At 48.4% G+C, this 27,797-nt stretch overlaps 2 long non-coding RNA genes across 2 annotated transcripts; both read right to left on the minus strand.

Annotated features, from left to right (window-relative positions):
• Positions 1-15,571: 15,571 nt before the first annotated feature.
• Positions 15,572-18,175, minus strand: LOC102021095. The gene is made up of 2 exons (XR_259621.2): positions 17,455-18,175; positions 15,572-16,381 (listed from the first exon to the last, which is right to left on the minus strand). It is a non-coding gene; the product is annotated as an uncharacterized LOC102021095 (long non-coding RNA).
• Positions 18,176-18,253: 78 nt separating this feature from the next.
• Positions 18,254-23,967, minus strand: LOC102021311. The gene is made up of 3 exons (XR_259622.2): positions 23,773-23,967; positions 19,790-19,919; positions 18,254-18,762 (listed from the first exon to the last, which is right to left on the minus strand). It is a non-coding gene; the product is annotated as an uncharacterized LOC102021311 (long non-coding RNA).
• Between the last annotated feature and the right edge of the window lie 3,830 nt (positions 23,968-27,797).

Consider the following 27,797-nt stretch of genomic DNA (forward strand, 5'->3'; position numbering starts at 1 on the left):
TTTTATTTTTTTTTAATATTGCACATATAAATAAAATCATGCATAGTTTTCTTTTTGTGTCTGGCTTATTATACTCAGCATACTGATTTCCACATTCATCCATGCTATGGCAAACAACAAAATAATTTTGCTGAATAATATTCCAATATATATATGCACCACGGTTTCCAGATCCATTTGTCCATCAACGGACACTTAAATTCTTTCCATATCTTGGCTATTGTGAATAATATTCACAATATTATCTTCCACATGTGGATACTACTCATTGATGAGGGACCTATGTTCATATTCTCATGTAACCTTAGTTACCTTCTTAGAGGTTTGGATCTAAAAGGTCCCCCAAGAGGCATGTGGTGGGTTAACTAATGGTCAACTTGTCACACCCAGCTGGACTGAGTCAGCGTGGTGCTGGATGTGGAGGGCTCACCTGAGAATTGTTGTCAGTAGCATCAAAAGAGAAGTGGAGGGGAAGATGGTGTGCTGTTGATGCTCTTGGAGAAGATCGTTGCGCTGGCTTTATTGATATGTGCTCAGCTGTTATCATCAGAGGAGCTTGGGTCCTCCCTGTAGGTGAGGATGGCTGTGGTTCTTTTCTGGGGAGCTCTGGTCCTTACTTTGAGCATCACTTCATGGCTCTAGCGCAGATCCCTCAGCCTGCTGCCACAGATCTTTCATCCTACCTGTGCAGACTTTCTAGCTTCTACCACTGACCTTTAGGCCTTCCCAGCACAGATCCTTGATACAGACTTGCATGAGACATTGTGATAGGCTCATTGTGATAGACTCTAGGTCTTCAGCTGGATTCAAGCAGGACATTACCTTGGGATCCAGGCCCTCAGCTGGATTCTTTGGGTCTCTAGTGTATGGACAGATCTCCCACACTCTTTTGAATTTGACTCTTCAGGTGAATATCATAAAAGAATCCTATAAATTATGTGTCCTGTATTAAGTTTTTTCCCTTGTAAACCCTGCCTACAACAAGGTGCATGTGTTCAGAGGTAAGGTTTTTGGAAGGTGATTGGATTGTGGGAACTCTAACTTCATCTATGAATTAATGCATTGATGGATTTGGTATTTGATGGCATTACTGGGGAGCAATGGAAACCTAGGAGATGGGACTGAGATGAAGGGATTGGGTCATAGATGTGTGCTTTTTGGGACTGTATCTTGCATCCTTCCTCTTCTTTTCTGGCTCTTTCCATCTCTGGCTGCTGCCCACCAGCCATGAGGTAAGCACTTTCCTCTGCCACACCCTTCCACCATGACCCTTGTGCTTCACCTACAAGCAAGGGAGCCAGCTGACCACTGCCTGAAACCTCTAAAACCTGAGCCAAATTAAACCTTTCTTCCTTTAATTTGACTGTCAGGCATTTTGCCACAGTGACAGAAAGCTGACTGACATCCTCCTCTCCTCCACCTCTAAAAACAAAGCCTACCCTAGATTTCAATAAATAAATTTGTGGGGATAAAAATATTCAGTCCAAAACACAGTCTTTCTCCCACATTATGCTACCTCTCCACATCAATTAGAAAAAAAGGTCATATTAATATTTTCAATATTTTAGATCACAACATCCTAAACTTTTTCATCCTTCCTCAGGGGCCATGCTAATCTTTTTGGTATCGTTCCAATTTTAGTACATGTGCTGCACCCTAAACTTGTTCACTAGACCTTTTTCTTCCTCATTTATGAAAGGCAGATGAGAGAAACAATCAACAAACAAGAACACACATTAACAAGATAAATCCGTTGCTTTTCTTGATTTCTTCAAATCCCTGTGTAGTTGAAACTTTCTTTTAATTCCCTGTCAGTTGTAGAGATTACAGATATTTTCTCCCAGCCTACCACTTTACCTACATCTTCTTTGCTTGAGCAGAGATTCTTCATTTTTAGAGTGATCATCAGAACAGGATGGGGACAGATATATTTGGAAGAACAGCCAAATTTAGCATTGCAAGCATGGGTCGGTAACAAGCTGGGCCCAGCTAACCAACAAATCCAGAGCTCGCTCAGAACACTGTAGGTATAATACAGTCCCCAAAAGAATACACAGCAGCAAATCAATGAAAGACAGGAACAAGAGAAAAATAAGATTTGCTCCCAATGGTGAAAGATACAATCTTTCTGTAATACTTTCTATTCCCTTGCAGAGCAGAAATCATTGCTCAGAGTTCACTATGCTCACAGAGGGACTTTCGAAATGCACAGGTGGGATACGGCATGGCCTCATGCCTTCCTGTGTGTGGCTCCTGGGACTTCCAGACAGGCCTGGCCTGGGTGCTGTGCACGGGGGGCGGGGAGGGTGGAGAACCCAGGAAGCAGCTGCTGATGGCTCCGGCATTCTGCTCCGTGCTGGGGAGAGAACTATCCACGTTCCTCACAGAGCCTCGTCTGGGCCCTGCCTAGGGACTCCTCTTCCTCGCGGAGGTTCCCTAAGGATGCTGACCCAGGACATCTCACCTTTAGGGCTCAGTAACATGCCTTCATGCCTTTGTTCTATTTCCTGTACTTCACAGAGGAAGTGAGTACTCCAAGAGAAATAGAATAATCCTCCAGAGCAGGGGTCTCCACTCTCTTTGGCACCAGGGACCAGTTTCATGGAAGATAGGTTTTATGGGCCAGGGGTGGGAGTGTTTGGGGATGATTCAAAGGAACCATCAACCCAGATCCCTCAAATTGAGCTCCCAGTAGGGTTCAAGCTCTAATGAGAATCTGGCAGGAAGCTGAGCTTGAGCCGTGAGCCCAGCGATGGGAGTGAGCTGTAAACACAGAGAAAGCTTCGCTCCCTTGCCCCTCATTCAGTTCCTGCTATGCAGCCCCTAGCTGAATGTCCTTGCTCACCAGACAGCGTTCTCAAGATCTACACAGTAGATCTCGGGGCTTTTCTTGGGGCTTTTCTAGGGGCTTTTAGCAGGTTCATTGCAAGGCACCCCACAAATCATGCCTGGGTGTCTCATTGTAGGTTAGTACCCAGCAACACTGAGTAGAGAGACATAGAGTTTTCTGGGCCTAAAGTCAGACAACCTCTGGGCAAGGGAAGGTCACACAAGTCTGCGTCTGTAGGGACCAGGTGTCTTGCACCTGCTCTAACCAGGCAACTCACGCTCACCCAGGGCTTGTGCCGGGGTGACGGGGCCTTGTGTTCCTGGAGCAAGGGTCTGACTAGGAGGTCTGAGGTGGGGTAGGAGTGTGGGAGAGGGTGCAAGGAGTGACATGTGCAACTAGTGATCAGTGCACACTGTTTAAGCATAAAGCAAAGAGCCGTGGTAGGAAGAGGAATTCAGGACCTGTCCTGAGTTTGCACACCATGAGAAAGAGTGGCGCTTTGCACAGAATGTCCAGAGTAGGCAAATCTATAGTCAGAAAGCAGATTGGTGGAAGCCCCCGACACTGCCCCGCCTGGCATGTCACCTGAGGGCCAGCTGGGCAATGCGGTGCAGACCCGACATGCTCATCGCTTTCTTCTGAGTGCATGAAATCACTTCCCCAGAACAGCTCTGTCACCTCCACACAATGACTTGCTCATTAGCAAGAGTGAATAATGCCCCAGCACCAGCAGACTTTCCCCCAGGCTGCCAGCCAGGTACGGATGACAAGGAGCAATTTCGCCTACAGGTGGCTACGAAGCCTTGGAGTCTCTTGATTCACAGCCGGGAATGATGACTGAACAAATGCTAAAAGCTGTCTGCACAACCCCGGGGGACAGAAATGGACGCACTTCCCCAGGGAATAGGTCAACTGAGTCTCCTTGTCCCCTTGGTCAGGCGGAGGCAGAAGAACCAAGAATAGATCCAACCTCTCTATCCAAGACCAATTTTTTTCTATATACACATAGATAACATACCACTGCACTTTTACTTTATCAGTGAAATTTATATCATTAGGCCTTAGATTTATCCTTACCATGTGCATCAGAACTCTCCCAGCAAAACAGAACCTGTAGTGCACACACACACACACACACACACACACACACACACACACACACACACGACCAGGGTTATCAAAATATGTAATGAATGTTTAATTCCAAAAAAATTTATTACAGCAAAAGACATCTTGCTACTAATCCCCACCAACACACAATAAGAAGCAAATTGGTTCACAAACCAAAGCATTTGGCAAAATTTTGTTTTGTTTGTGAACTCTGCATCAGATGACAAACATGACTGTGGCCATCTTTCCCACATAAACGTGAACATGACCATTTTTCCCAGAATCATAGAATGAATTCAGTTTGTGAACGGAGGTACTACCGTACTCCTGCTTGCTTGGAACACACATCCCATTGTTTATGCTGATTTCTGAAGCAATTCTGGAGTCCTCTTTCCTGGGTGTCTATGAGATGTGATAATAAATATGGTGACTGCTGCTCTGAGCGCCGGAAATCCAACAGAAAGGTAAGCTCATAACCACCAGATCTGACACCATGTGACTTCTGGCTCTTTCTCAAAGTCAAAATGACCATGAAAGGTCAACATTAAAAATCAGTTCAGGACACTGAAGCAGCCACTAAAGACAGTCAAGAAGGAAGATTCCAGAGCTGCTGCAGAAAGTGTCAAGAACAAGGGATGCGTGTCTGAAGCAAGGGGGAGGATTCTGAGGCAGATTCATGGCAATGAGTCTTTTACTATAACACATTTTTAAACTTAAACATTTACCATATTTTTCAACCATCTCATGAATGCGTGATTTTATAAATATGTGATTTTTTAAATTTATATGTAAAATGTATATTAAAATTATACACGTGTGTTAAGCTTAGACAGAGAGATAGAAAGAGGTTCTGAGGACCTGGTGTACGCTCCTGCAGCCCCACCAGTCTGAAGTTGGCAGAGCAGGAGGGAGGCTGGAGACATCCTGGCCTGCCTTTGCCTAGGGCTGTGGGACCCACTCACGCCGCAGGAGGGAGGCTGGAGACCCGCAGGCAGGAGCTGATACCACTGTTCCTCCCACGGAACCTTAGGTTCGCTCCTGAGGGCTTCCAGCAATCAGAGGCTCATCTCCGCTGCCCACAGTCCACTGGCTTAAGTCTGCCCATGTTTACACAGCCCCTCCCCACAACACCAGGGCTGTGATTCACTGAATCAATAATTAGCAAACTGAAACCTGCAGGCCAAATCTGGCCCACTGTTTGTTTTTGTAAATAAAGTTTTATTGAAACACAGCCACATCTGTATCTTTATACATTGTCTGCAGCTAACTTCAGGGTTTAATGGCAGAGCTGAGTAATTGCTCAGATGACCCCAAAGCCTAAAATATCTTCTGTGTGGCTCTTTATGATAAAAGCTTATCAATCCTTGGATCCTGCAACAGCCTCATCAGTGAGAAAGTGCTTGTCCTCGCAGAAGACAGGGAAGACCACTCTTAGAGTTTGAGAACTAAAGGGATGGAAGGCACCAAGTTAGCAACCATTGCAGGTTTCAAGGCTGCCCACAAAGCCCTCCTCCATCCTAGTCTTTGGGAGAATAATCGTGGGTTTCAAGGCTGCCCATGAATCCTCCTCCACCCTGGCTTTTGGTAGGAGAAGGCCACCTAAGAAGGGGTAAGTGCTTCCTGCAGCAGACCGCAGGCTGAGCTTCAGAGTAGGGTGCACTACCAAAGTGTCTGACCTCTCTGTAACTATGGGGCTTAACTCCTTATTGACTTGTGAGTCACATAAAATAAAAATATGATGCCACTAAACAGGGGGATCTCTCTCCATGACTTTGAGACCCAGGAAATCAGGTGCAGGACCTGGAACACATGACTATTTTGTAGTGCTTGAGGCTGGTAGAAGGGAGAGTCATGTGTTCACACCACAGAAAAAGAACCCATGCAGTCAAGGAAGAAAGAGACAAACCCTTTCTGCCCCATCTTCAGATGCCCAGGTATCCAGTGGGATGCAAAACCAGCGTAGGCAACGTCTCTGTAGCCTGGTCCCATGGGCAGGGTTGTGTTCACCCAAGAAACCACAAATCCTGAGCCTCAGGAGCCAAACACCCAACACAGAACTATCGGCTTTCATTCCCCCTTAGAAGGGGCTCTGCGGTGCTCCTCCAGCAGGGGCAAGTGGGAGCGAGCGCCGAGGGAGTCCTCATGGGACACCACCCATGTGACAGTAATGGAATGCCAGCTCCATGAAGTCCCACTTGTGGGCAGAGCCATATTCACAAGAACAGCCCTTGGAAAGGGTGCTCAGTCCCTCTACTGAAAGAGAGATGGCTCAACATTCCCAGCTCCAACTCATCCACGTTGGCCCATCCGCTCCAGGTGGGTGACCGCCCCGAATACTTGAATCCCACCCACTTCCGAGTATTCACTTCTCCAGGAAATGGTGGTGCCCACCTTTCAGCCAACCCAGGAGCAATTTCCCAGAATTTCAAATTAGCTACAGAGCCACGTGGCCGTTTATCACATTGATGCCAGCTGCTTCCAACCCTCACGCAAGGGAATCTGGCACCATGACATAGTCTCAAGAGCAGGAAAAATGTTCCATCTTCCCCATGCCCAAGGGAAACTAGAAACAACGCTTGTTTTTCCCAGAAACTCATACCAGGGGAGTCACGACGCCCTGGAGAGCGTTTTCATCAAAAGAAGGCAAGACAATGACAACTTCCAATAGAATGGGAACTGAGAAATGACTGCGCTTGTTCGGAAACCTTGTCACTGGCTTAGCTGCTCTCTGCCCTGGCTTCCAGTAATTTTATTATTGCTGTTGCCTTGATTTTTTTTTTTTTTTTTAGAAAACATCTCAGTGTATTTTCAACAGTTGTCATGGGGAGTTGGCATCATAGAAACTTCCTGAGAAAAAAATTCCTTCGTAGACTCACATCTTCAAGATGTGCACTCGCATGCACATGCACACACACATGCGTGCACACACATGTACACACATCACACACATGCATGTGCATGCACATGTGCAAGTGAACATGTGTTCACACATGCATGCAAACACACATGTACCTGCACACATGCACACACGTGCACCCAGGCTGCAAGAGAAAAAGGAAGCAATTTTGAAGACAAAAATATTGTGATTTGATCTATAAACCCATCTCTTTTTTGGCACTGGTTTGGGATTTCGCCATCTGCCATCACCTACAAATTATTGGCTTTCATTACAATGTTATGATTAGACGTGAAGGTAAATACAAAACGTTAACAAATCAACAAAGCAAAATGAACAGCACAGCTGATAGATAAATGGTTGGGAAACAGCTGTGCATTAAAGGTCTAAAGGCTAAGCTGGGAACGGCCCCGGAAGTCATATCTGCATGCGCACGTCTTTGTACGGAGACAAAGCTCACAGGCGCAGGCCGATTACCCACCTCAGGAGACTCTGCACAACTTCTAAGCTGTTTCAGAGAGGAGGATTACCGAATGATCCACAAAATCACTCAACAAATACCCACCAGGTCTGTAATGTTGGGTGTTAAGACAAAACAGTCTGCGCTTTTCAGGAATAGATGTGTGCACAGAGCTTCTGCGCTCTTCCAACCGTCAGGGTCACCCGGGTACTGGGAGTCTGGTGGAAAACGTGCAGGAGGCAAATGTACAGCGAAGAGAACAGCACCGGATGCCATGCCGCGCGGGGAAATGGGACCTGCGCTCCGAGACTCCGGGCTCCAAATTAACAAAACTACAATTCAGGGAGCTCGAGAAAGAAGGTGCGTAATTTCAAAAGCCATTTGTTCTTTTTAATGGGATACAGCTTTGCGGGAAGGTATCTACCAGGAGAAAAAGATCTGAAGAAAAATCACGCCATCGTGTTTGGGGTACACGTACCCCTTCTCGGGCGGCTGACGTCTGTGTGGGACTCCTTCCCTTCCTGTCTCACCGGTTCCACCGCCACCCTCTCTGGGGACAGGAGGCAGAGCAGATGAGGTGCCCCGCACTGGGGCAGGCTGCTTTCTTCCCTTCGTCTTCCGCCCCATCCCTGGCCAGACCCAGTGCCCAATCTTATTTATAAATCTTTTTTCTCTCTCTCTTTCCTCCTTTCTTCGATACTCCTTGGACATTCTTCCTTTTCCATAGTCTCTTTAGAAATTCACGTCTGTGTGCGTGTGTGCATGCATGTTACTGGGAACTGAACCCAGAGTCTCACTAAGTTCTTAACTTGCCCACCCAGAAATCTCATCGACATTGTTTTGCTCTACACTGAGTCCACAATTCACTGGAAAACCAAGAGGAGGAAGCAAGAAGGAGAGGGAGATTAGAAAGGGAGAGCTACGCACACAGCTGCCAGTGCCAAGCCAGGCGGACGGGGCTCCTGAAGCTCCCTGGTCCCTCATCACTGCGACGTGGGCAATGGCGAAATTCACCACTACTCTGCACGAGAAAGAAAACTGCTCCTCTCACCACAGCTTGGGGGGCCTTTGGTTGCACAGAGCTGCAGGCAGTGAAAGGCTGATTTTAACTTCTTTTCGATAACGTGCAGGGCAAGCCAGCATCCTTGCCCCTGGCTTTCCTTTCAGCCTCACCTGGAAATCTCACCTGAAGCGAGAGACGCTTCAACCCGCACCCACGCCCACCCCTACTCCGCTCTGTGTGCACTCTGAAAACAAGACCCCCAGGACTGTGGCCCCTGTCAGCAGCACTGACCGGTTGCCACCAGCACTGGTCAGTTGCAGGCGTGGGATCCCGGAGAACCCCATCTCTCTTTACCAGGATATGGGTGTCCTGTTGCCATGACAACAAACTACCACAAGCGTAGTGGCTCAACACAACGCAAACTTTCTACCTTACAGTTCCAGAGGTCAGAAATCTGACATAAGCAATCGAAGGCCAAAATTGAGGCACATTCATCAGTCCTCAGGGAAGACCTGACATTTATAACTCCTGGGAACCAGACCCAACTTTGTGGATGGGAAGAGACTACATGAACTCTCTCTGAGATACATGTTCTCAGGAAGCCCCACGGCAGCCCCAGGAACTCGGAGGAATGTCTGGTAGAAATGGGCTACATTAGACCCGCCCCCCAGGCAGCCCTGTCAACAGCCCCTCCTGTTTGCTGGTGCTCCCTTCCACAGTCCTGCCTTCAGATCCTTCAGTTTGTTTTTCCCAAACCAACAGTTTGGTTTTCCCAGCTAGGAAGCTGTGGTCCATGTGTCCGGCACCACACTCTTCCCAAGCTAAATCCCAAAGCATCCAGCTCAGAACAGGCTGAAGCCTAGTTTACTGGGGACTTTCCAGAGAAACCGAGAGCCCTTTGGAATAAGTTCTTACTCAGTGAAATGCATGAGAATAACAACCAAAAGCTATTAAATCCATGGGCTGCTAATAATGTTTAAAAGCTGAATTCTGACAGACGGAAGATGGTGATGGACCACAGCACTATTCGAAACTGAGGGAGAAGCAGGATCAGGCGGCTGTCAAGCTCTGCCTTCAAGGGGTGAGCTACAGGTTAGCAAAGGACCTGATGAGGAAAGGGTCCCACATACGAGCAAAGAGGAAAGGACCTGGTGTCACTTTCTGAAGCTCCTGATGAACTAGCAGATTCAGGCAAGAGTAACGACATGAGAAGGGAGCCTGACGCTAAGTGCTTCCTGACTGAAGGGCTCAGTGACAGCCATGCAGTCGTCTTGACATTCCCCAAAATGTGAACTTGAATATGATTAGACTCCTCGACTGACCTACTAAAGTACCGGAAAAACACAAGGCAGAGAAACATGTCGGACAAAATCGGGGGGTACCTCAGCATACCTTATGTCTCCTACACATATACATACACGTACACAGTCTGAGCACACTGTGTATAAGTGTGTACATATTTATGTACGTGCACACCCTTTCTATACATATAAAACACGATGAGTGTTTAAATTTTTAAAATTTATTATAGTAAAAGATACATTGCCTTTAACCCAAAACCCTTCCCCTCACTTCAAGGACATTCTTCCTATCCTTCTCACCACTTTCTGAAGCAGTTCTGGAGTCCTCCTTCCTGAGTGTCTTTAGTTGTAACAATGTGGCTGCCTCAACGGCATCCTGACGTGACTCAAAATGTTTCCCTTCCATGGTCATTTTGACTTTTAGGAAGAGCCAGAAGTCACATGGTGCCAGATCCGATGATAAAGTAATATTGTAATATTGTAATATTTTGACATATTGTAAATGATGACATATTGTAATATTTTTGACAGAAGTTGCCGTAAATGTTTGATCAATGAGAGGAGGTCATAAAATATGGCGAATTTTTTAATTAAAAATGTGTATTACAGTAAACAACACATTGCCGTTAATCCCCCTAAAATACTCAAGATCTTTCCCTTTGCTTTGAATACACTTATCCCATCATTTTGGCAATGTATGTTTTGTTGGAATACGTTTTTTTTGTGTAAACATTCTCTGTATCTTTTGAACACTCTGTGTGTGTATGTGTGTGTGTGAAATTACAGGGAAAACACATGGATTTCTTCAATAAATAAGTTTAACACAATGAAAGGAAGATATGTGAGCAAATCTAAGTGAAATAACCTTGTTTGGATCCCAATAAAAACTCTCAAAAGATAAAATTCGTAAGACGTTTAGTGATACTTAAAAGTATTGTTTTTACACGGGAAAAAAAAAAAGGTTTTGTGGGGTTTTTTGTTTCCATCTGCATTTCGGTGCCAGGGACCCAGCCCCGAGCTGCGCACATTAGGCAAGTGCTCTACGGCTGGGCCAGCTCTCCAGCCCACAAGTTGTTTGTTCTTAGGTTCTTTGTTCCTTATCTTTCAGATACTACATACTGAAGTGTTTAGAGGTAAAATTATATGATTCATTGAAACTGTTTCCAAATACAATATCTGGTAGGAGTGGGTTTAAATGGGTAAAAGAAACAAATGCAGGATGCATGCATATTTGGAAATGTGACAGTGAAACCCATTAACTTGTACAACTAACATGTGGTAATAATTATAAAAATGAAAAAGGAACAAGATTGGCCATGTACGCTAGTGATAGCTATGGAAACAAGGTGGCCAGTATACCAGGTTCCTGATAAAAACAACTGCTTTCTAATTTGGCAGATGCTTTTAAACTTCCCTAATAAAAAATTTTTGAAATCATGCCTATAAATAATTTTCAATGACAGGGAAAATGCTTATGATTCAATAGTAGCGGGGGAAAAACCAAGAAAAATTTCAATTCAGGGAAAGATCCAAGCTATACAAGCTATACAAGATCCAAGCTATACAAATCAGTATGCCCCATGCCAATACGCTCAAGGTAGCTACTTGGGAGGTGATGTTATCAGAAATAAATTTCATTCCTTACTCTACACTCTGATTTTCCAACTTGGGTAACTCGGGGAAGCAGACTTTATTCTAATTTTATGAGTAGATGAACGATAGGCACTGTTTGAAAAAATACCCTGGAGTCTGGAGCACTATGTTAAGAAGCCAACTCTCAGAGGGCTAGTGCCACCCCATGGGCCATCTTAGCTCTTACAACTCACACTGAGCGTGACTGCAAGTGTTGTGTCTTCAGCCCAGAGCAAGACTCTATGCCTTGCAGTGAAGCATTTATTTATTTATTCTTCCAGAGTTCCACTCACTATTATCAAAAGGGTGAAAAAGTTCCATAATGACACATATATGACTCCCTGGATGTCCCCGCAGGAACGGAGCCTGGTAAGTGATTATTAATAGGCACCCATTGTTCTAGAAACTTCTGTTCATGAGAGGCTTTAGACATTTCCTTTTGCTTGTTTTGGTGAAAGATAAGATACGAAGGATTCCACACGCTCTTTGTTCCTTTACTCCACAGGAAAGCAGGGTTCCTCCCTCAACATGGCGGAATGCACCAGATTATCTTGACAAGTACTTCCTCAGAGGCCAGGGCCCACCACTTCCTTCAGGCAAGGGACTTGGCTTCCAGGGGAATGTTTGTGTACCAGGAATTTGTATTCATTGCCTCTTTAGGCACCTTTCTTTAAAACCACATGAAGGGAACGTGTGTGGAGATATGCGCAGATCTTATGTTACATACCAGCCTAGAAAGTTCCAGAATATTCTGACCTTCTCCACCCACATGGAATCCTCTACACCCTGGAAGGATCTGGCTAGATAGTTTTCTCCATAATCTCTTGGATTTCTTCCTGGCTTTGTTTTGTTTCCTTTTGTTTTGTTTTACTTTGTTTTTCCTATTTTAGCTCTACTGCCTGAGGATGATTTGATCTTTCTGGTAAAATCTTAACTTGGGAATTTCTTGGATTTCCTGCTTGGAGATTATCACCCCAACATCTCCACATGGCATCTGTGCATGTTCCTTCCCTCCAAGGTCTGCGCGGGGCTCAACAAACACCCTCTGGTGCTGGAAGCTCCTGTTCATCCACAGGCAGACAGAGACCCCAAGGGGCCTTGCCTAGGAGCTGGACTACAGCTCTTCCTCCTCTCCCCTCTCCATCCTCCCCTTACTCCTCTCCTTCCCTCATTCCTCCTCCCTGTCCATCCTCCTCTTCCCCCTTCCTCTCTCTTCTCCTCCTCCCTCCTCTTACCCCTCATCCTCCTCTTCCTCTTCTTCCTCTTCTCCTTCTCCCCACCCACAGGCCTGCCTGCCAGGACCACGTCTACCCCAGGACCAGCAAGGCCGTGGGGGAAAGTTGCAGCCTTTGGAACAACTTTCAAATCAGTTTTGTGAGCTGGAACTGCAGTTAACAGGAGTCTGGATGTGGGGATCTAAACCGCCCCTGGAAGGGAGAGGCGCTGCCTGCGGGCCAGGCGCTCTTCAGGAAAGCAGAGATGAGCTTCGGCCACGCAGCCCCCACCTGCTCTGCACCGGGCCAGGCCAAGGTCAAGCAGGAGGTGTGACTCACTGATCTCGGTCCACACCAAGAGAGCCCCGGGGGGTGCAGGGCTGCCCAGCGAACCCACTGGCCGCTGATGACTGCAGCTTCTGGGCACCTAGAACATCGCAATGTGCTGTATGCACAAAACACACACCGGCTCTGAGGACTTGGAGTGAAACAAGGCATGTAAAATAGCTGATGAATCGCTTCTGTACTGGCTGTGTGGTGAGATGATAAGCTTGGCTCTATTGGGCTAAATATGCCATATTATCTAAGTTCATTTCACTATGTCTTCCTTACTCTTCAAAGTGTGACTGTAAGACAATGTTGCATTTGGTTTTTGTTTTTGTTTTTTTTTTTGGTTTTGGTTTTTCTTCGGTACCGGGAACCGAACTCACGACCTTGCGCTTGCCAGGCAGGCGCTTTTGCCGCTGAGCTAAATCCCCAGCCCCCAATGTTGCATTTGGAAAGCATATGCATCATACATCTGTTGGAAGGCGCTGCTCTGTAGCTGTCCCCAAGCTTTATAGGTGTAATTCTTAGGAAATCCCTTGGAGATTGTTTTATCATTGTTTGCCTCATCCTTGAAAATTCCAACCTGCCAAAAGGGTCTTGTCAACCCCTTCTCATTGGAAAGCAGCAAGAAAAAGTGCTGATCAAAGCTAGATTTTTTTAATTGAATTTTATTTTTTGAATGACACAAAATATTTATACATATTTATATGAAACCAACTATTCATTTGTCACAAATTGTCCTGTAGGGTGGCCAAGGCTTCCTTTGAATATTATCACACTGGCTTTGGATTTAACCCTGCCAATTCTAGGTATCAGACACCCATCCTTCTTAGAATTACTCAAGGCCATTCAAGAATACACTGCCCAGACTTGCTAGTACCCAGCTTCTGACAAAAGCATCAAATGTGGTTAGAGTCCCAGGCTGAGCTTGCTGACCAACCTAACCCAGGCAATATCTTTTATTTTTTTTCTTGATACCTTCTTCTGCCCCTGCCAGCTGAAAACACCTTTCTTCTTCACAGAAGTTTTGGAAATAGAAGGGTGTTTATTTCAGGCCTCAAGACTGAGGCAAACATTGGCTAAATGGCTCCAAGGGATTTTGCAAAGACTTTCCACCCTTGATTTCCAAAGCTAAGGCTGCTTGTGTAACACTTGTGCAGAACGCGTGGGCTGCCTGCATGAAGCAAGTGTTTCCAGGAATGTTTGCTTTGCAGAAGTGAGCGTGTGTGCTCCCCCCCTTCGAAAATTTCCACATGTCCACTCAACAGCTGGAGGGCTAGACAGACACACGGTCCCCTCTCCCTGGAGGGCCCCGGTTTTGCCCACAGTGCGTCTTCTGATGAGCTGCCCATCTGTGAGCTGATGTCTCTTGGTGTGCTGTGACTGTCACCTCTACAAGTTGTCACTAAGGCTGATGGCACGAAGACTAGGCACAGACAGGTCATCTCACAAAACTGAAGAACAAAAAAAGACCCTGACTGTCCTGCACCCATGTTTACGGTTTGAATTATGTCCCCAGGGAAGCCAAGTTCAAGTCCTAACTCCTAATATCTCAGAACATGACCCGATTTGGAGACAGGGTCTTTGCAAAGGCCACCAAGGAAAAATGAGGTCATTGGAGTGGGCTGAAGCCACTGAGCTGGTGTCCCAGGCTCACACAGAGAAAGGACCACTGACAGAGGCACAGAAGACCTAAAAGAAGATCGGGATTCTGCTGGCCCTGCCAAGGAGCACCAGGGCTGCCAGAATCTAGAGAGAGGCCTGGGTCACATCCTGCCCAGTGGGGGCTCAGTTCCACCAACACCTTCACTGGAGAGAATAAAGTTCTACTCTTATCAGCCACCCCGTTTGTGCTACTTTACGACAGCAGCCCCAGGACTCTCACACCAACCTGAATCCTGAAAGGTCCTGTGCCTGGTTTAGTTCCACCTCTCTGACCAGCTTGGTCTCCAAACTGTGTCTGAGATTTGGTGGTCACAACTGATAGTCCCAGTGCCTTAAAAGGTATTTAATATAGAGGTGTAGGAGTCAACAGATGAGAATAGAGAATACCTAATCCAACTGGAGTTTCAAACACATAACACGTCCTTTTCTAGTGTAAGTATATCCCGAATACTGCATGAGACATGCTGAAAATCTGTTTGTTACATATCCGAAATTCAACTTTAACTGGCATCCTGTGTGTTTCCTAGCAACCTAGATAGAGAGCGTGTTTGGAGCGCATTGAACTCCCAGGAGCGCCGGGGGTAGTGGCGCATGCCTGTCATCCCAGCACTCGGGAGGCTGAGGCAGGAGGATTGGTGTGAGTTCGAGGCCAGCCTGGGCTACAAAGTGAGCTCAAGGCCAGCCTGAACTGCATGGTGAGAAGTATCAAAAAGAAAAAAAAAAAAAAAAAAAAAAAAAAAAACCTCCCAGGAAGAGGCACACGCTGGATGCCACGAGGTGGGCAGAGAGGATTTCCATGAGGCTGGACCAAAAGACAGAGTTCATTTTCTGCTATTGGAGCAATGCTGCTCACTTCCACAGCGAGGAACAGAAACGTGCCTGCCCCAGTAGGAAGCCTGATTCTGGCATTTTCTAGGTGGATATATTTCTGATGTTGCACCATACATGATATTTACATCATAATTCAAAATGTAGCATGCATCCGGATGCACCTTCAGCCATCTGAAATAGCGACACTGTCTTAGACCATTTGGAACAAGCAGGACAAGTTTCCAGGACACGACCCATGGAACTACAGAGGGCCCTGCACTCACGAGACCCGAAGTTTGATTCAGATCACTGATGCTGCCATCTTGAAATTCTTAATCATTTTTGAGCACAGAGCACTGCATTTTAATTTTGCATGAGGTGCTACAAAGGCTACAGCTGGCCCCAGGAAAGTGTACTTAGGCACGCGAAAGCTGCTGCGAAAGAATGCTTTCATCATTAAGAACTAGCAGGTCCCTCGTAGGTGTGCTCCTTGCTGAAACACTGTAAGGTACCTGCACCCTGAAACCCCTTCTCACCCACGTGCCGGTACCTACACAGCTTTCATTTCATTAATGTCTAGCCAGATCAACAGATTGTTTTTGAGTCTGTGCATGCTGTGAGCTGCTGTCTGCACCTCCTTCCAGCCTGGCCTTGGAACATCAGCGTGGAATCTGCTGTCTTTGGCTCCAGCAGGGCTGCGGTTTTTGGAGGACAGTTGTTGCTCGCAGGGACTTGAAGGCCAACTGGAGTTTTCCTGGACCTCGCCCTTGAACTGGCAGACCTGGGGCTATTTGATTTCCCACCAGGGGCCGATTCCCAGGCTGCATTTGTGTGGAGCCCATCTCTGCCAGCAGCTCCATTTCTTTTCCAGTCTCCACTTTTTCCTCTTTTCCCATGCAGTTTTCTTCCCCTGCCACTGGGTCTTTCCTTCTAAATTTCCCTGGCTGTGTCCGATGCCCCTTTCCAGGTCCTCTCCCTGTTTTTAACTCTTCCGTTGCACCATCAGCTCTGCACTGACCCATGTATTGCTCCTGTCTTCCTTTAAGGAAGAAGAACCAAAAGACAAAATTCACATGCGCATCGTTGCTTCATAATGTCCCTTTCACAGGTCTTGACCAGACGCAAAGCTGACACTGAGGGGAAGAAATTTTGCAAATTAGTCTCCATTTCTGTTCCGCTTCTACTCCAACCTCATCAACAATCACACCACACGAAGGGCCTACAACTGCTCTGTGACTTTGGGGAAGTCACTTAACCTCTAAGTATCTTGGCTTCTTTATCTGTAAAATAAGTGTTGGGTTAGATAATGATCTCCTATGAGTCTACAAAGGTATAACCATTTGTTATTTCACAAAGTACAACAAGCATTTCTACTGAGTCACGATCTACTGTATTCATCAGCAATTGTTGTGATGATGCTGTGTAACAAACAGTCTCAAATTCTGGGTCTTAAAACAATATATACTTCGTCCTCAGTCTATTTCTGCAAGTTGACTGGGGCTTCTCTAATCTGGACTGCAGGTCAGACCAGGTGGGCTCCATATGTCTCTTATTCTGGGACCAAGCCAACCTGTCAGCCACTACTTGGGCATGTTCCTCTCAGACAAATGGCAGGGGCGCCAGAAGTAAGGCCAAACCACACAGCGTAGGTGTGGCCTCTGTCACAGCTCACAGGACTTCAGCCAATGCATGGCATGTGGCCAAGTCCGATGCCTGCAGGGCAGTGGAAAAACCCACCCCAGGAAGGCCATGGCTCGGGCCAGAAGGGAAGGAAGAATGGTAGAAGGAAAACTACTTTCTACCACACCCTGGTTCCCAGAATCCTCTAAATTACAAATGAATTTACATTTCTAGCTGTTACGCATTGAACTGTTTTTTTTCCCCTAATCACCACCAAATAAAAAAAAGATATACTAGAGTCCTCAACCGCCCCAAATGATCTCTGGAGGCCCCTGCAGCCATAGGTGACCCCATGTGCTGTCACTCTGCTAGCATCAGTGCTACTTTTTTAAAAGGAGGTGAAATTCATGTAATACAAAAGCAACCACTTCAAAGCAAACAATTTGATGGCATCCGGGGCACTTGCAATGTTGTACAACCAACACCTCTACCCCGTTCCAAAGCATTTCATCACCCTGAAGTAAAACCCAGGCCCATCGAGCAGTCCCCCCGCCACCCCGCCTCTCCCTCTGCAGCCACGCCTCACCTGGGGCCACCACCAATCTGCTTCCTGCTGCCTTGGTGTTCCCTGTTCCAGACGTTTCCTATGGATGGTGCCACATACTATGTCATCGTTTGTATCTGGCTTAGCATGCTTCGTTTGTATCTGGCTTAGCATGCTTCTGAGGTTCATTCAGCTTGCAGGCTATGTGAGCTTCGTTCCTTTTTATGGTTGCGTAATATGCGGTGCAGAGCTAGAACGTTTTGTCTACCCCTTCCTTGGCTGAGGGGTGTCTGTCTGGGTGGTTTCCGCCTCTCAGCTCTGTGTGCGGTGCTGCTGCAAACCCTGTGGACAGCTACGAGTTCAGTGTTTGTTTCTGCTCTCCTGGGCTTGTATCTAGGCAAAGAACTCTGAAGATCGCAGCAGCAGCTCGCATGTCTAGGCTTTCTCTTGAATCTTTTAATCATACAAGGGGTGATCGATCTATGCAATGAATATTTAAATTTTTTAAAAGTATTGCAGTAAAAAGCACATTACTGACAATAACCCTCAGAATCTTCCCCCTGGCTTCGCACACGCTCCTCCCGTCATTCTGGCCACTTTCTGGAGCAGCTCCGGAGTCCTCTTTGATGAATGTGTTTAGAAGCATGATCAATAATATGGTGAAAGCTGTGTCCTCAAACACCGTACTCACTGAATCTGGCACCGTGTGACTTCCGGCTCCACTCCAAAGTCAAAATGACCATGAAAAGTGAACACTTGGAATCCATTTGGGACATGGAGGCAGCCAGAACAGCACAACTAAAGACACTCAGGAAAGAGGACTCCAGAGCTGCTGCAGGAAGTGGCCAGGACGCGGGGAGGAGTGTGTCTGAAGTGAGGGGGAGGATTTTAAGGGAAATTCGTGGCAATGTGTCTCCTGCTGTGATAATTTTGTAATTTACACCTTCATCCACTCATTGTAATTTTCAGTCTAACTGCACAGAGCGCGGAAACGATTCCTCATAAACAAGAAGCTGGCAAACATTTCAGACTCATGGCCAAGGGTCTCTGTCACAGCTTTCCAGCTCTGCCTTTGCAGCTTGGAGCAACCACAAAGGTCCCTCTAAGGGCCGTCGGGCCCCCGTGAAAGGTCATTTGCTAAAACAAGCAGCCAGATGTGGCCTTGGGCTACAGGTTGCCAGCCCCAGATGTGGAGCGGCCCAGGAGGACGCAGCCTTTTCCAAGGGCACCAGAGGGGAGCTGGCGCTGCGCCCGAGGGGTGTCCTGATAGTCGCAGATGTGGCGTGCAGGACTTGCTTCTGGAGCGAGTGGTCATCTGCTGTCTACAGATGGGGGACATCTTCAGGTTCTCTGGGAAAGGAAAGGCCAGGGAGAACTTAGACCAACCCCTCCCTGTCCTCTCTAACAATCACTGTATCTGAGATTCCCCGAAAAACCCCAGAAGCTCATCCACCCAGCAAGTACTCCAGGAGCCCTTACTGTATGCAAGTCCTGCACTAACCCTTAAGCATTTAAATGGATATATTCAGGAGGTTTTCTTGGCTAAGCTCACTTGGTTACACCCAGTAATAGAGACCTCACCACCTGCAAAGGCAGATGTCTGGAAGAGAGCTTGGATTCCTCAGAAACACCCACATCTCCCCAGCATAATTACACAGCACCTTCCCCCAGCAGCCAGGCACAGGCGCCCCCACCACACGCAGGAACGAAGAGAACACGCAAGAAAACCAGAAGACAGCAGTGACACAGACATGCCACCTCGGCCTTGAGCATGTCTGGCCTTTGTAAGAAGCCAAGGAACATTTTACATTCAGTGACACCCTGAAAAGTCCCCCAGTTTAGGCCAAGTTGACAGTCAGATTCTGCAGCGCCCCTTCGAATCATTTTCCCTCCCAGGTGGTTATCAGAACCCTCCCGGAGCCCAGGTGGTTATCAGAACCCTCCCGTCTGCAGGAGAGGAACGGATGTACAGGACTGGTAAAAGGCTGTGCTGGCCCCAGCAGTGCAGGATCAGGTGCCACGGCAGAGGGCAGCCGTGCCTTCAGCTGTACAGTGAGGGGACGAGAGTCCCGGCTTCACGGGTGACTGAGAGACAGGAGGAGATGCACCGCCCTGCCGCCCAGGCACAAGGGCCACCCGGTGCCAGTTAAGGGCTACGGGTCGGCCAAAGGGCTTTCCACGCCTGCGCTCTTGCAGGTATACAGAGGACCGAGCCAGCAGGCGGAGGAAATGCCACAGGGACCCTGCTCAGGGAAGCCTGAGGAGCAGAGGATTGGGTTCAAAAGAGGAAGGAGATGGAGGCAGACAGAGGTCAGGACCGGAGAGGGCCAGCCTCCGGCAGGCGCCTGAGTTCTCCCACTGACTCACCACCGTTTACCTAACAAATGCAGCTGCTGGGTGCATGCAGTGGAAAGGCAGCTGGTAAAGCCATGAGCTGCGTCCTCTTCTGCCTCATTCACCAGATGTGGCACCGTGCCACCTCTGGCTCTTCCCCAGAGTCAAAATGACTGTGAAAGGGAAATCGCTGGAATCAGTTCTGGGTAATAAAACAGCCAGGACAGCACAACTAAAGACACTGAGGAAAGAGGACCCCAGAGCTGCTGCAGAAAGTGGCAAGATGATGGGACGAGTGTGCTCAAAGTGAGGGGAAGTATTTTCAGGGAGATTCATGGCAACACGGTCTTACTGTAATAATTTTTTAATTAAAATAGTCTGTATTTTTTATCACACCTCATATATATGTACACACTCATTTTTACTACACTCTTTGGCTTACTTAGATGATTACAAACACACACACACACACACACACACACACACACACACACACACACCAGGTAGTAGGTAGTGGGTTTCTTGGTGTGCTTGACAGAAATGACAGCCCAAGCACCCTTGGAGAAAATCTCCTTAGGGACCTTGGAGCCACTGACAGGGAAAGGGGGTTGACAGGCCTTAGAAGCAGAAGGCAGAGCTAGTCAACAAGTATGCGTGGAAAGCAAAGGGACGCTAATTCATTTCCTGAAGAGCCACAGGGATGAAATTAATCCTACCCACAATTAAGTTCTGGTTAAATCAATCAAATGGAAAAATCAGTCTCTCATAAACACCAACCAGTGCCTCTTTGCACTCCTAAGATTTCCCTCAGCCTCCTATGCAAAACTTGTAAGCAGAGCCTGTACCTGAGGAAGTCCTTCCTTTCCATGAACCTGGCTGTCGTTTGCTCGGGAAGCGAAGATTACATTATGGAGTCTACTCGCACTCCACACAGCTAACAGCACCTCAGGGGCTGCCAACTGCAGCAAATCCAGAAGAATATCAGCCCAGAGAATAGTCTTTATTGTACAACAGTACAGAGGGTTCCCAAAACATTTGGGTTTATATTTTAAGAAGTTCTAGTCACCAAACAGCTTGTCATTACAGCAAAACGTCCAAGCCGCAGAATCCTAGGCAGGTGCAACCATTGACCCGTGTGTGACCAGGAAGCACCATGGTAAAGTGGGGTCTGGTGATGGTACTGCCAACAGTTCCTCCTTGGTTCCATTCCAGCCATCTTGCTGGAGTTCTGTGCTTTGGATCTTTATGTCTTTTTTTTGGTTGTTCTTTTTTTAGAAGTACTCAATTTTTCCCATGATCACTCACAAAGTTAATTATTAAGAAAATCTAAATCTCCCAGGGCTTTATGAACCCTTGAAGGTCAGGCTTGGAGCTTCCCACTCTTTAGCAGCTTCCCTCTCTCTCCCCCTCCTCCACTTTGACAACTAGGAAATCCAACATGATGACTACAGTTTGGATCTGGAGTGTCTCCCCAAAGCCCAGGTGTTAATGGGTTGGTCCTCAGCTTGATACTATTAGAGGCAGCAAAAACTTTAAGAGGTGGGGCCTAGTGGGAGATGTTTAGGTTACTGGGGGTGTGGCCTCACTCTCACCACAGGCCCAAAGCAGCCAGGCCAACCAACGATGGACTAAGACCTCCGAACCTGTGAGCCAAATAAGTCTTCTCTCTTCATAAACTGTCTTGGACATTTGTTACAGAGATGCAAAGCTGACTCACACAACAGTGGTGGTAACTAACATTTACTATGTGTTTAGAAGGGAGATCAAGTCATCTGGGTCGGGGCTGGGGATTTAGCTCAGCGGCAAAGCACCTGCCTGGCAAGCGCAAGATCGTGAGTTCGGTTCCCGGTACCGGAGAAAAACCAAAAAAAAAAAAGTCATCTGGGTCTCCTTAAGACTAGTGTGGTTAAAATTAAATAAATAATAAAATATATTTTAGTCACTTGCCAGCATGTAAATTTCTGGAAATGCAGTACGCATGCAAAATTTTTCTTCTTCCTTTACACTTGATCTTAGCCAAAAGGCCGAGAAGCGATTTCCTTCTTCCTTTAAAGACTTCAGGAGACCTGGTAGCACCAAGTCCCAGATGCCTGCCTGGTGCCACTCTGCTGGGGTCAAGCCGGAGGCCCTCAACAGAAAAGCCGGAGCCTCCAGCACCTGTCCCAAGGGCCTGTCAGAAAGCTCTGCTCCTGTGGACATTGAGAAATGGCCATCCTCCTCTAACCACAGATTTTTCTCTTCCCCGCACCCTGTAAGGTCCTTAAAGAAGCTTCCAGAGTATCATGTGTTCCAAGGCACAAAGGAGTGCTCTAGTGGATGCAGGAGTGCTGTGGTGGAGGAGAGCTGCTCACAGCATGGAGGACAGGAAGCAGAGGGAGAAGGGTGGAGCCAGGGAGTGAGAGGCACTCTTCCAAGCCACACCCTCAGTGACTGCACTTCTGAACAGATCCCCACCTTCTAGCAGCAAATTAGCTACAGCCCCCCCACAATCCAATCACCTTCCAAAGGTCCCCCTACAAGTACATGAGGCTTTGTGGGGGGACATTCCTGATCGAAACCAGAAGAGTCCCCATAGCACAGGCAAACAGCACAGGGCAGAGGGTGTCTTGTCAGTGCACGCCCTGTCTCACCACCTGGAAAGAGGCCCAGGAACATCGGGCCCTGGTTTGTACGCCCTGGGCAGCACTTGGTTCACTGAGCTCAACACTGCAGCCTGAAGCTTAGGAGCTAGGGCTGGAGAATGAGGGGTGAGAATTGTGGCCATGCAGGGGACAGAGCCCCGGTAAGGGAGTGTCTGGTCATCACAGGGCATGGAATGGAGTCTGCGGCCCAGAGGCCATTTGTCCTTCCACAGCTCTCTGAAGTGGGCAGCCAGGCAGACAGCTGCAGGGGAGATGCGGGGGGAGCACTGCAGGCCCACACCACCCACTGCTTCCCACAGGGGCTACCGTCTCCCCATCAGGCTGAGACAGTAGGGTCGACCAGACTGGACCCACAGCACAGGCGGCCCCCACGCCGAAGACCGAAGGATTTCATTTCCTGCTTCTAGAAAGATTTGTCAAGGGCTGTGGTGTAGCAGAGGCTGTCTCAAGGTTGGGCATATAACGGTGAAGAGACAGAGAGAGCGAGGGAAGGAAGGAAAGGGAAAGAAAGAGGGAGAAAGAAGGCAGGGGACAGAGCAGGGGAAGAAAGAAAGAAGAAAAAGCTTAGCACCGTTACGGGAAGCCAGGCAACTTCAGTCCAGGGCTGGTAATCAGGAGGCCACAGACTCCTGGGAACCTGAATTCAAGAAAAGCAATGACACTTTTATCTCCACTAATATGTAGCTGAAAATGAGTACGTCCTTCCTTGTGAATACACACAGCACTCCACAGCGGCAGGAGCAACACCTGACACCCGCTCGCTGAGTAGAAATCACAGATCCCCTCACAAAGCATCTCCTTGTTCCCAGGGTCTCAGAATAGCGTTTGTACCCATCCCTACTTTGCAATTAAAGGGGCTACCAGAACTGCTGGGAGAGCGTGTTGTAAAATGCATGAAAAAGAACATATTTTTCCAAAAACGCATCTTCTAACCGCATATCATGTAGCTGACTTCCTTTAAAATCCAGAGTACTTCATTTCACGCATTTAGGTATCCTGTGCTAACCAGGGGTCGGTAGGAAGCGTGGCCCAGGAAGCGGGAAGAAGACCCTTCCTCGTCACGCGCGCAGGGTCACACACAGGGACCCCTGGCTGCGACCCGCTCCGGGAATCTGGGGACGCCGGGAATCAGCTGCTTCTCGAGCACCCACGAAATCTCACCCCACTCACACTTCATAACAACTAAGCTGACTCGAAGGCTTGGTAATGCCTTCAAGCCGTTGCTCCAGAACTCCGTAATGCTAGCCCGGCAAGCTGGGCATGTAGTCATGTTTTAAATGGAGAAAACGAAACTGAAAGAAACGCCTGCGGCCGGGGTCCCGCGATCCGGTGCGAGCTTCTCCTGCGCCAGCTGCCCCCGCACCAGACCTGGCAGTGGGCTCACCTACGAGCATCTCGGGCACCTGCAGGGCTGCGCACGCGCTCTGTGCCGGCCCCGCCCCCTCGCGTACCGCTGTCCTCTTGGGCTCCTGCCCAACTCTTGTCTGAACTTGGGGGTGTGTGACGCCATGTGACAGAGATCTCTGGGACAAGGGGCACTTGCTGGCTGCCCCGGGGGACCCTTGGCTCCTCACAGGCTTGGTGCTGTCCCATGCTCTGAGTGCCTTTGTTGACGCCATGAGCCGCCTGGCAAACGCACATCATTGACAGTGTTGAGGATGCCAGTAGGGAGGGACTCGCCGCCTCCGCTGCAGGATGCCTGTAAGACTCACGTGAGCGCAGCCAGGCGCTTCCACTGCCAGGCCGGAACCAGCCTTAAAGCCTGCTCCTGCTGGGCTGCCTTACGTCCGGCGCCCGGAGGGGAAGGAGGTCTGGCTCTGGCCGTGATCACCAGGAAGGGCCAGCCTGGTGGTGAACCAGTGATGGTGAACTTCTGAACCCGCCGTGAGAGCAAGAAAAACATTTTCTCCCCATTTCACAGATTCAAAAATGGAAAGATCCCGGGAGCTCGGTGGGCGCCTGGCGCCTCCCTGTCCCTTGGTTCTGTGCAGGATGGAGGGAACACAGGCCCGTGCTTCCTGCCTGAGGCTGGATCACCCTTCCTCCAGGGTCCACGAGCACGACTGCCCCCTCAAGTGGGACTTCAAAGCAAAACCTGTCCTCTGGCCTCCTTCCCTGCCTATAACCTCTCAAGTCTCCCTCCAGTTTCTGAGAACTACTCCTCGCAGATGTTTTGCCTAGGACGCAGGTCCTGTTTAAATTGCGCTGTTGCGAAGCCCGCCAGTTTAGCACCAATCTCCTGAGTGTGTGCGGCGGGAAGCAGCAACGAGGCAGGACTCCCAGGCCCCGAGGGCGCCCTCCTGGAAGCAGGGTGATGATCAGGGCACGGACTGGGACAAGCGTCTTTGAATCACCAGACATAGACCGCATCGTGGCTTCCGTGGGAGATCAGAGGTAAGGGTCCCAATGTTATAAACAGGCTCACTGTTCTAGCAGATGGAATGAGGGCGTGGGTGCCCCTGTGAGGTCAGGACCCGGCCCTGTTGACCTGGAGCAAGTTCAAACTTCACGGACAACCACTGGGTGTTTGCACAGCTGGTACAGGTGCCAAGTACAACACAGCAGACAAGTGGGTCCTCGCGGGGCGCAGGTGAGTGGCCAGGCCTGGCACTAGGGCTCGGGGACAACTAGAGCTTGACAGAGCAGAAACAGAAGATTTCTCTCGGTGAAGGAGGAGACCCCACGCCTCTCTCACCATCTGGCGGGAGTCACCTGCCTGCTCAGTGTGCAGGTTAGAGACACAGGCTCTGCCAGGGTGGCACACGCTTGTAATCACAGCTACTCAGGAGGCTGAGGCAAGCAGATCTTAAATTCAAGGCCAGCTGAGCAAATTAACGAGACCTTATCTCAACATAAAAATTAAAAAGAACTGAGGATGTAGCTCTGTGGAAAAGTACTTGTCTGGTCTTTGTAAGGCCCTGGGTTCAATCCTCAGTACCCACCACCCCCTAAAAAAAGGGACAGGCTCCGGACCCTGCCCCAGAACTCCAGGATCCAGCTCTAGAAGCTGAAGTTCTATAAGCACCCCAATAGTACACCCACAGCTCCCAAATACTCAGGAAGATCAGGATCCTCAGGGACACCTGTCAGAACATAGGCGCAGACCCCTGGCTATCACACACTTAATCAAATTCTGCAGAAACCAAGGCCCTGATGACTCACAGATCCCATCTCGGCTCAGCCCAGAGCTTCCCAAAGTCTGTTCTCCAGGCCAGGGGTGGAGGCAGCACCTGCAAGCTCATTAAACATGCAGATTCTCGGGCCCCTCCCAGACCTGCTAAGCCAGAAACTAGGGTGGAGCCCCTCCCTCCAGCAGAAGACAGGGTACAGCCTGTGAGCCGCCCACAGCCATGGATTCTGTCCATGCCACAGCCTAGGGCACAGAGCTTGGCATGGAGTTGGCCCCAGGGCTCTCCCTGGCCGCTAAGAGAATGGAAGACAATTCCTTGCTCCCTCCTTCTGAGCAGGCTGTCTGCTCCCTCCAGCTCGCGGGAGCGGAATAGCGCTACCTGGGCTCCTGTCTGCAGGGAAGGCTGCCACCAGCGAGAAGAGCAAGCTTCACCCTTCTTGCTAACTTCAAGCCGCTCTTGCATGGTCTGCTTGCTCGGCAGCCACCCGAAGGGGTGCACGAGCCTGAGTCCCAGAGTGACGTGTTTGGACAGTCACCAACTTGTGAAGGTTCAGCTTAGTTTCTGAACTCTTTGATGGTGCGAAAGCCAAATGCATCCAGTAGAAACCATGCTGGATGTGCGGTACTTTACTCTCTTTCCAGGCTAGCAATACGTGGTCCAGTCTTCTCTCGGGACACACCCGGCAGGGGCCGGCTGCCACCTCCCTCGCCCCTGACCGAGCTGCACAGGGTAGGCACACTCAGCATCTTCTCAACTTCAGATATTTTCCCTTTACTTGACTCTATGGGGACGGGATACATAGAGAAGCACATCTCAACTGAAGCGTAAGACAAACATCTCCCTGCTCTCATTGCACATGGGTTACTTCTTCTAATGAGGGCTCTGAATAAACACAGGGGCCCCTTGAAGGCCCTCTTGCAGCTGGCCTGCACAGGTGCCTTTCCATTCCAGTCTGATCCTCTCCTGCACCAGGAAGCTGCCACCACTCCGCCCCTCCTTGGCTCAGACCCCTCCTCCAGAGTCCAGGAAGGTCAAGGCCCCTTCCCAGCCCTGGGGACCCTCAGCTCCCAGACTCAGAGCTGTTGTGCTTGGTGGCTGTTTTCTTTCCTTGTTCACACTGGTAGATTTTCCTCATGCACGTGTCCTTGTTAGACAACAAGTATGGAAGGCTGGTCTCAAAAAGCAAAAGCCCCACACTGCCATCATTCCTGATGAATGGTTTTGGATTTACAGCGCCCCTAGAACGGTTCCAGACCTACTGGGCATTGCTCCTGCGGCCTGGAGTGTGAGGTCTTTTGCAAAAGCCCCCACATCCATGCCTCACCATCATCCGGCCATTGGGGAAATAGTTATGAGCCCTTCAAGCTCATCTGCTTTAGGGACAGAAGGAGCTTGGGCTTCAGGGTCAGCAGTTTATACTCAAACCCACTTCACCATTCATTATTATATTAATATTATTAATAATGTTATATTGTATTAGTTAAGGTTCTCTGAGAAACAGAATAGGAAATATATGTGTAATTCTACTCCGGGGTTTATTAGGTGGTTCACCAGATCAGTAGCAAGAGAGACCACAGTGGCCGACTATGTGCTGGAGAGACAGAGGATCCAGTCCCTGTTCAGCCCAAAGACAGAAGCTGTAGAAGAAGAGGGATCAGGGACGCAGCACTAGTACCACTTCAGTGGCTGGGAGCTCCCTAGAAATTGCTGGTGCTGAAGAAACTGGAGGCCAGTGTGCAAAGTTGATGGCAGGAAAGGATGTCAAAAAGACTGGAGCTCATCAAAAGCAGGAGCACTTCCTTCTTCTCCACCCAGGCTGCAAGCCTATTGGTCAGTGCCAGCTGCATCTAAGGTGGGACTTCCTCCTGCCGGTCTGCATTCCAATTCACTGGCTTGCATGCCAATCATCCATCCACAGACACACCCAGAAGTGTGCTTTACTCATCTGCCTGGAAGTTCTTACCCCAGCTAATTTGACACATCATGATTAACTGCCACAAATATTTTTTTTTTATTTTAAAGAATAAAAGAAGGATAACATAATATTAGGGGGGACTTAGCAAATTACAGAACAAATGGTAGGAAATTATCAATGGTTATCGTTTTACATATTATCTACAAAATAGTTTCTCAGGAAAACAAGTAGACAAATAATAGTGAGTTAGAGACAAAAGAGGTAGGAGATTATCAAGAGTTGTTGTGCTATACTTTGGTATCTTCAAAGAGGCTTCTAAAGAAAATATATAGAGCTATACATGAGTGACCTATTGAAAAATCA

This window comes from Chinchilla lanigera, unplaced genomic scaffold, assembly GCF_000276665.1.
Source record: "Chinchilla lanigera isolate Chin_1 unplaced genomic scaffold, ChiLan1.0 scaffold00006, whole genome shotgun sequence".
NCBI classification, from domain to species: domain Eukaryota; kingdom Metazoa; phylum Chordata; class Mammalia; order Rodentia; family Chinchillidae; genus Chinchilla; species Chinchilla lanigera.